The sequence below is a fragment of the Gossypium hirsutum genome, chromosome A13 (assembly GCF_007990345.1).
Source record: "Gossypium hirsutum isolate 1008001.06 chromosome A13, Gossypium_hirsutum_v2.1, whole genome shotgun sequence".
NCBI lineage: Eukaryota > Viridiplantae > Streptophyta > Magnoliopsida > Malvales > Malvaceae > Gossypium > Gossypium hirsutum.
This window is the reverse complement of record NC_053436.1, coordinates 93515281-93524710: the sequence shown is the minus strand read 5'-3', so window position 1 is coordinate 93524710 and position 9430 is coordinate 93515281. Positions and strand designations below refer to the sequence as shown.

The 9430-nt window shown below is 35.9% G+C and overlaps 1 long non-coding RNA gene across 1 annotated transcript; it reads right to left on the bottom strand.

The window, feature by feature from the left end:
- Window positions 1-4742: 4742 nt before the first annotated feature.
- On the bottom strand, window positions 4743-5661 carry LOC107898051 (uncharacterized). Its single transcript, XR_005907709.1, has 2 exons — window positions 5326-5661; window positions 4743-5029 (listed from the first exon to the last, which is right to left on the bottom strand). It is a non-coding gene; the product is annotated as an uncharacterized lncRNA (long non-coding RNA).
- Window positions 5662-9430: the final 3769 nt, after the last annotated feature.

Below are 9430 nucleotides of genomic sequence, written 5' to 3'. Positions count from 1 at the left end.
CATACAATAAATTTCCTAAAATCCAAAAGTACGTTGAGTTTAGAACTCTAGTACAAAACCAGATGGATTGGAATTCTTTGAATATATCGATGGTTCGAAAGGTGAAGATGTGTATGCCTTTGAAAAAGAACTAAAAAATAAAAAAACCTATCTTGAATTTGTTTCTACATCCCTAGAGGCGTTTTAAACAACTGGACCGTGGAGAAGATTCTTGTAATTTTTAGGACCATTTCAGAGTAATATTTGGAACGCTCTTATTGTTCTAAGCCTGGGAGCAATAGAAAATCCTTTTGTGAAAAGGCACATGTCCACTATTCTTTATTTCAACGAAATGCATCTTTGTGTCTTGTTTTGGCAAATATTCTTTTGTTCCTTCCAATTCATTCATACTCATACCACCAGGTAATTACCCTTTGATTCGTTAGCTCTTTGAGACTTCCTTCGTCCCTAGAATAGGTCCCCAGATATCAATGATATGAGCGACACTGCTATTGACTCAGAACTTTCTTTCAAGCAAGATATGTGTCTAGAGGATCCTCAAGACTTCGAAGATGATCAAGACTGTAGTTTATCTCCTGATTTGTTAAGGATGGTAAGGCAAGTCAAAAAATAGATCCAACCTTATAAAAAAAAATTCAGTAGGGAATTGTGAGCTTAGGAGAAGAGAAAAAGGTGAAGATTAGAGCCTGTATCACTGCAGAGACAAAGCGAGACGTCATTGAGTTACTCTAAGAATTCAAAGATTTTTTTAGACAAGTGGATGCTCTTGAGGTTAAGAAGATCTTGGACGAGGAACACGTGCTAATGGTTTTGCAATGGCCAAGTGAATCATGAGATATGGGTACTTCTGGTCCACCATGGAAGGGGATTGCATAAGTTATACCAAGAAACGCCACAAGGGCCAAATTTACGGGGACAAAATTCATGTACCTCCATCTATTCATGTTATGACTTTTCCATGACCTTTCTCTATGTGGGGCCATGGAGGTCATTGGGCTAATCTCGCCAAAAGCTAGCGGTCTTCGAGTCATCTTTGTAGTCATCGATTACTTCATTAGGTGGGTGGAAGCTGCTTCATATGCCAATATCACAAAGCTGACAATCAACAAATTTCTTGAAGAATCATATGTCAATATGAAACGCCAAAAAGGATCATATTAGACAATGCATTGAATTTGAACAACCGCACGACATCAGAAGTTTGCAGTCTGTTCAAGATTAACACCATGCCGCCCAAAATGAACAGTTCAGTGGAGGCAAAAAAAGGACAAAAAAAGAGACAAAAAAAGTAAAAAAAAACGAGAAAATAAAAAGCAAAAAAAAAACCAAATAAAAGAAAAACCTCTACTGGAGCAACTCAGTTCTCACTAGTATATGGAATAGAGGTAGTTTTACCCATCAAAGTTGATATTTCTACCCTTCAAGTCTTGTCAGAGCTGAATCTGGATGAAGCAAATCCAAACCCGATATGATCAGTTAAATTTGATTGAAGAGGAAAGATTCAAGGTTATCCGTCTTGGTCAAAAGTACCAAAAATAAAATACGCGAGCTCACCAAAAAGTTCGCCCCAGAGACCTGATATCGAAGAATATTCTTGCCATACAAAAGGACTTCAGAAGAAAATGGATGCCGAACTGGAAAGGACCTTATGTGGAAGGCCTTATCTGAAAAAACGTTGATATTGACAGGATGGATGGCAAGAACCTGCCTAATCTCGAGAATTCTGATTCAAGAAATAAATACTTCACTTGAAAAAAAAACGAAAAGAAAATGAAAAAATGAAAAAAGAAAAGAAAAAAGAAAAAGAAAAAGGAGAGGCCAAGGTGAAAACCCGCAAAGGGCGCCTTGAGACCAAAGGGTTTTGAATTGAAAACCCATGAATGGGCAGTTCAAACTTTGTTCAAAGGTGGGGCATGCGGTAGTCTTACCCTTTCTGAATTAATAAGAAGGAGAGATGCTACATCTTGGGGCATCAACAAAGCCTTCTAGGACTTCTAAACACATATCAAGTTCAAAAGGGTCCTTAAGAAGTTTGGGGCAGAGAAGCTCATGCTACGATATCTGGGGCACCTATTCCCATTTTATTCATTTTTTGTATTTTTGACAAAATACATCATCTTGATTAATTTATTCTCATTTTGTATTCTAGCAAAATTTGCTATCCTGATTAATGTGTTCATTTAGAGTTTTGCTCTCAACAAATTTTCATCTTATCCATTGTGATAATATTTTCCATCTTATTCATCTCGTATCTCAGCAAAATTTGCTATCTTGATTGATTTGTTTGTTTAGAGCTTTGCTTTCAACAAAATTTCATTTTTGTCCATTTTGATAATCTTTTTCAAGCATTTTTCATTGAAATAACGATTAATGGACTGACAATACACACGCAGAAGGAGTTCTGCATATTACTCTAAAAGTTTCTAAATAATACGAGAACCTGAAACAGGACTATTGTTTAGAACTAACCAAACCTAAGGGTTGGAAACATTTGAGAAATGATAGTCTAAATAGCGTCTATTTCTTTGGGTTTTCTGTCAAACTGGCTGAACAAGAAGGCATCAGTGATAGAACCTTGATGAACAATGATGAATGACAACCTAAGCATTAAAAATGGATCATTCTCATGACATTCTACAAATATAATACATACACATCTAGTTAGGAGCATTTGATTCATTTTGATCATGTTATCCTAAACACTAGGTGTAAATAGGTCCTATCTTCCTATATTGGTAGGAAGTGGATCGAAGATGGCAGATCTTGCCTTCCTGTATTTGGCAGCGAAGCAGATCAAAGATGTCAGATTTTACCTCCCTGACTACAGTGGAGTACATTGAAGCTGATAACTCTATCTCCCTGTATTTGGCAGTGGAATAGATTGAAGATCAAAGATGGCAGATTTTACCTCCATGTGACTACAGTGGAGTACATTGAAGCCGATAACTCTATCTCCCAGTATTTGGCAGTGGAATAGATTGAAGATCAAAGATGGCAGATTTTACCTCCATGTGACTACAGTGGAGTACATTGAAGCCGATAACTCTATCTCCCAGTATTTGGCAGTGGAATAGATTGAAGATCAAAGATGGCAGATTTTACCTCCATGTGACTACAGTGGAGTACATTGAAGCCGATAACTCTATCTCCCAGTATTTGGCAGTGGAATAGATTGAAGATTGCAGATCTTGCCTTCCTGTATTTGGCAGCGAAGCAGATCAAAAGATGGCAGATTTTACCTCCCTGACCACAGTGGAGTACACTGAAGCCGATAATTCTATCTCCCTGTATTTGGCAGTGGAATAGATTGAAGATTGCAGATCTTGCCTTCTTGTATTTGGCAGCGAAGCAGATCAAAGATGGCAGATTTTACCTCCCTGACCACAGTGGAGTACATTGAAGCCGATAACTCTATCTCCCTGTATTTGGCAGTAGAATAGATTGAAGATTGCAGATCTTGCCTTCCTGTATTTGGCAGCAAAACAGGTTGAAGACGGCGAATTTTACCTCCCTGATTACAGTGGAGTACATTGAAGCTGATAGTTCTATCTCCCGGAGCAAGAAGTAGATCGAAGATAGCTGATTCTATCTTCTTATATTGGTAGGAAATAGATCGAAGATGCAAATCTTGTCTTCCCATATTGGTGGCGAAGTAGATCGAAGAAAGCAGATCTTGTCTTCATGTATTGGCGTGAAGTAGATCGAAGATAGCTGATCCTATCTTCCTATATTGGTAGGAAATGGATCGAAGATGCAGATCTTGTCTTCCCATATTGGTGGCGAAGTAGATCGCAGAAAGCAGATCTTGTCTTCATGTATTGGCGTGAAGTAGATCGAAGGTAGCAGATCCTATCTTCCTATATTGGTAGGAAGTGGATCGAAGATGCAGATCTTGTCTTCCCATATTGGTGGCGAAGTAGATCACAAAAAGCAAATCTTGTCTTCATGTATTGGCGTGAAGTAGATCAAAGGTAGCAGATCCTATCTTCCTATATTGGTAGGAAGTGGATCGAAGATGCAGATCTTGTCTTCCCATATTGGTGGCGAAGTAGATCGCAGAAAGCAGATCTTGTCTTCATGTATTAGCGTGAAGTAGATCGAAGATAGCAGGTCCTACCTTCCTATATTAGTAGGAAGTGGATCAAAGATGCAGATCTTGTCTTCCCATATTGGTGGTGAAGTAGATCGCAGAAAGCAGATCTTGTCTTCATGTATTGGCGTGAAGTAGATCGAAGGTAGCAGATCCTATCTTCCTATATTGATAGGAAATGGATCCAAGATACAGATCCTGTCTTCCCATACTGGTGGTGAAGTAGATCGAAGAAAGCAGATCGACGATGGCGGATTTTACCTCCCTGACTACAGTGGAGTACATTGAAGCCAATAACTCTATCTCCCTGCATTCAACAGTGGAATAGAGTGAAGAGTACAAATCTTATATCCCTAAGCAATAGTGGAGCAGACGAAGAAAACAACAAATCTCATCCCCATGGAGTTGCAGCAAAATAGATTTAAGTCATTGTTTCTCTGGAGCGCAGTGAAGTGGATTGAAGCAACGAGACACAGCAGAACAGAACGAGGCTACTTGAAGAAGAAAAGCACCAAAGGAAGCCAAGGTTCGGCAAGCCCGGGCAAATTTGGTATTCCTTGGTCTTTGCTCTGTTTTCGTTACACGACAACGAGCAAAGAGGGGCAGCTGTAAAGCCCAAAATTTTGCCCGGGCCCAGACCATAAAACCCAAATAGACCAAGACCAATAAAGAATTAACAGACCATTACAACAAAATTAACCCAAAAAACAGACCCAATCCAAATGCCCAATAATGATAAAAACCTTAGAGGCCCGAATGGCCCAAACTATACTAGTTTTCAACCAAACAAAAAAACCCTAGTCTCATGCTTTGTAGCTGCCGCCGCTTCACCTCCCCTCACGCATGCACGCCTCTGACCGGTCGCCACTCGCACGCCTCAGCCTTGGCCACCACGCCCCACGCGTCTGACACTCCCACCTACTCCACTGTGCCCACCACCTGCAACAAGTAGACGCAACAACAAAGAAAAAATAATGTAAAAAACAAAATAGAGATAAAAGCATCGGTAATCGAGTTATAAAAACTCCAAGCACTGCTCATGTATGGGGGGAAAGAATCGAATGTAATGGGGGACTTTTGAAAGAGAGAAAAATAAAAAAGAAAGGGTTATGAACACAGAGATTAATCAAAGAAACGTTTTCAAAAGGTTTCATTTATTTTTCCTATATTTATCATTTATTTTATGTATTTATTTCGAATCTATATACAAATATATAAAAAGGAAAGATTTTTACCCGTATTTGGCGTTGGTACCCTGGGCATACGCTTCTCTAGTCCGAAAGCTGGCGGATCTCTAGAGATTCGGTTAAAACTTCGACGGAGGAAGCCAAAGGTTGAAGAATCTTTGTGGTTTTAAGAAGTTTGGGGTTTAGTTTTTGGTTTTTCAAGTCCTAAATCTTGTCTACGTGAAAAGGGGGTTCAACGGGGGAAGTTTTGAACTCTCCGACCACCGCGTACGGTGGCGCCGTCGCCGGTGGTCGGCGGTCAGCATGACGACCGATAACCGGAGCCCATGGCCGGACATGGGCTGAAAGAGAAGGGAAGGGTGATTTTTGTTTTTTTTTTGGAAGGAGGAGTTTTGTAAACTAAGTGATGAACCTACAGATTGAAAAGGAAGGAAATTTTTTTTGTTTTAAATCATTCCAAATGACGACGTTTGGGAGGGTGGGGTCTGTGCACTTTCCCTAAAAGGGAAATTTATGCGTTTAGTCCTCCTCTTTCGCAACCTCGTTCAATTAACCCCCATTTTCTATCTTCTTTTGTTTTTTTTAAATTTGGCCCTCAGATCTTGTTTGGTTTTCGTTTTGATCCCTAATTAACTATCCAATATTTATACTTTTATACCCCGAATTGTAATTTGTTTTTGGAAATATCCTAAATCTATTTAATTCATTTATTACCCTTTTTAATGTTTCATTTATATGTTATGTCAAACATTTATATGTTGTTTATTTACATCTATTCTAACTTATTTTAATGTACTATTTATTCAAATTCTTATTATTTATTTTAACTAACTTTATGTATATATGTCACTTTAATCTATTTTATATGTATTATTTATTTCTTTATTCCTTACCTATTATATATGTATACATATAGTTTATTTCAAGCTTTTTTATATATTTATAATTCTTTAAAAATCGTTATATATTTATTTCAAATTATTTTATATTTTAAGTTATTGTATATTATGTATTTCGAATAACTCTCTTTATATTACCTTTGAACTATTAACATTATAAAATATATTTATATTGTCTATTTTTAATTCTTTTACGTATTATATATTTTAAACTTCTTATTTATTACTTTTAAATTAAATTGTATATTATTTATTTTAAAATTATTTTATATACCTTATTTTAGACCCATTCTACTTATTCCATATTTTACACTTTTATTTGTATATATATTATCTATTTTAAAATTATTCATATAAATTTTTTTATTTGCTTTGTATAATATAGATTTTAAAATTCTTCTACATTATTTATTGTAAACTCGCTTTATGTATTATTCATTTGAAATTGTTTATCTATTTACTTTAAAATTTATATATATATATATATATTATCAAATTTTAAATTATTATATCCATTTTAAATTGTTTATTTACTTGTTATTGTATATAATTGATTTTTTTATATATTTACTTTTTGTTATTTTTGCTCGTATTATTTTTACTCGCATTATCGTAATTGTTATTCCGTCACATCAATTTTTACCCGAATTCGTAAAAAAGGGAAAATTTTGGAAATAAAAGCAATACTCGATACTTGGGATCTTCGAGAGAATTGGGCCCTAACGTGCTGGGTTCTAATTTTCTGTTGAATCTAAATGCTCGAGAATGCTCTTTAATAAAAAACATAAATAAAAACTCATTATCGGGATTTCAATATGTTGTGTCCTAACGCGTTGGATATGACACGTGGTTTCCTCGATATGAGGATTTTTCGAAAGTAAAGGCAATATTCCGTATTTAGAGAATTCGAGAAAATCGTGCCCTAACTTACTGAGCTTCGATTTTTCTCGTTGATTCTAAGTAATCGAGTATCCTTTTAAAATTAAAATAAATGAGGTTTAAATAAAGAAATGAAAGGCAAGCTTACTCTCAAAAATACGAGGTGTCGTGTCCTAACTTACTGGATGTAATATCTTGTTACTTCGAGATAAGGAGGCATTTTCCATTTTGATTTATTTGAGTATTTTTAAAATAACACGATATAAGGAGGGATCACATTTTTAAAACTCTTCAAATTTTCAATTTTCGACACTAAGACACTGATTAATCAACTAGGTACCAATTTTGGGCGTATCGAGGGTGCTAATCCTTCCTCGTGCGTAACCGACTCCCGAACCCATTTTTCTGAATTTCGTAGACAAAAATCGTTGTTTTAATAAAATCTAAATCGTTTATTAAAAACAACCGTTTTACGAGGTGACCCGATCACACCTCATCAAAAAAGATTGGTGGCGACTCCCATTTTTCGTTTTATTTTCAAAATCCAAGTCGACCCCGTTTCCATCCAAAAAATGGTGTCAACAAAGCTAATGATGATAATTCTGCTCTTGTAACTATTAAAAATAATGATGATAGTGAAAAAAAGAAAAAACCTTGGTGCGATCACTGCAAAAAATATTGGCACACTCGTGAAACGTGTTGGAAGCTCCATGGGAAACTGACAAATGGAAGGAAAAAGAATGGCAATGGTCGTGGTTCACAATCAGGGGATAGCAGAGCTTTCCAAACAACTAATGGAAATTATGAGGGCTAAAGTTCTTTGGAAGGGTTTCCATTCACTAAGGAACAATTAGAGCATCTACACAAGTTTTTTCAATCACCACAATTTCGGATGAATTCTTCTATTCCTAACTCATCCAATAATCCTTCTTCCTCTTTTGCCCAATCAGGTACTGATTTTTCTGTTTTTTTCAGTGTCAAGCCTTGTAAAACAAACACATGGATCATTGATTCTGGAGCTAGTGATCACATGACTAGCAGTCATTTTCTTTTTCAACTTACACACCTTGCGCAGGAAACAAAAAGATCAAAGTAGCAGATGGGTCCTTCTCGGCAATAGCCGGGAAAGGCACTGTTAAAATTTCATCTTCCTTGGTTTTACATGATGTTTTACATGTGCCAAATCTAGCTTGTAATCTCATATCGGTCAGTAAATTATCCCAGTCCTCAAATTGTCATGTTATATTTGACTCCTCTATGTGTAAGTTTCAGGACATGGTCTCAGGGAGGATGTTGGCAATGCTAATGAATTTGGTGGAATTTACTTTCTTGAAGACGACCATCTAAGTCAACCAACAACTACTTTATGTTTAAATTCTGTTTCTGATTTTGATAAGGTTATGATTTGGCATTATAGGCTTGGACATCCTAATTTTTATTATTTAAGATATTTGTTACCTAATCTATTTAAAAATAAAAGTCCTTCTTCATATCATTGTGAATTTTGTGAATTGGCTAAACATCATCGGTCATTCTTTCCACCTCAAAAATATAAAGCCTCCAAACCTTTTTCGTTAAGTCATAGTGATGTTTGAGGACCTTCAAGGGTCTCGACTTTTTCAGGAAAACGTTGGTTTGTCACATTTATTGATGATCATACTCGACTTTGTTTGGTGTTTTTATTAAAAGATAAGTTCGAAGTTAAAAATGTGTTTCAGTCTTTTTATGCTATGGTGAAAACACAATTTGGTGTGAAAATAGAAGTATTTCGAATTGATAATGGTGGGGAATTTTTTAGCGACCAATTAGGTATTTTCTTAACCAAACATGGAATAGTCCACCAAAGTTCTTGTACAAATACACCACAACAAAATGGGATTGCAGAAAGAAAAAATCGACATCTTTTGGAAGTAACTAGAGCCTTGATGTTCACTAGTCAAGTACCACGTTATCTTTGGGGTGAAGCCTTGTTAACAGCTACGTATCTTATTAATAGAATGCCCAATAAAATTCTAAATTATAGAACTACTTTTAGTCTCTTTAAAGATAACTTTCCTAACTCTAAATTGATTACAGATTTATCCCTCCGAGGTTTTGGGTGTAGTGTTTTTGTTCATCTTCACAACCAAGGTAAACTAGATCCTAGAGCAAAAAAATGTGTCTTTGTTGGTTATGCTTCTAATAAAAAGGGTTACAAATGTTATGATCCAATTGATAGGAAGATTATAGTTACCATGGATGTCACATTTGTTGAAACAAAATCTTATTTTCATTCTAATCTTCAGGGAGGGAATTATACTAAAGAAGATTCTATAATTGATCAAGAAGAGACTAGGAATATACAACATAGGGATTCTAATAATGGGGAAGGAGAA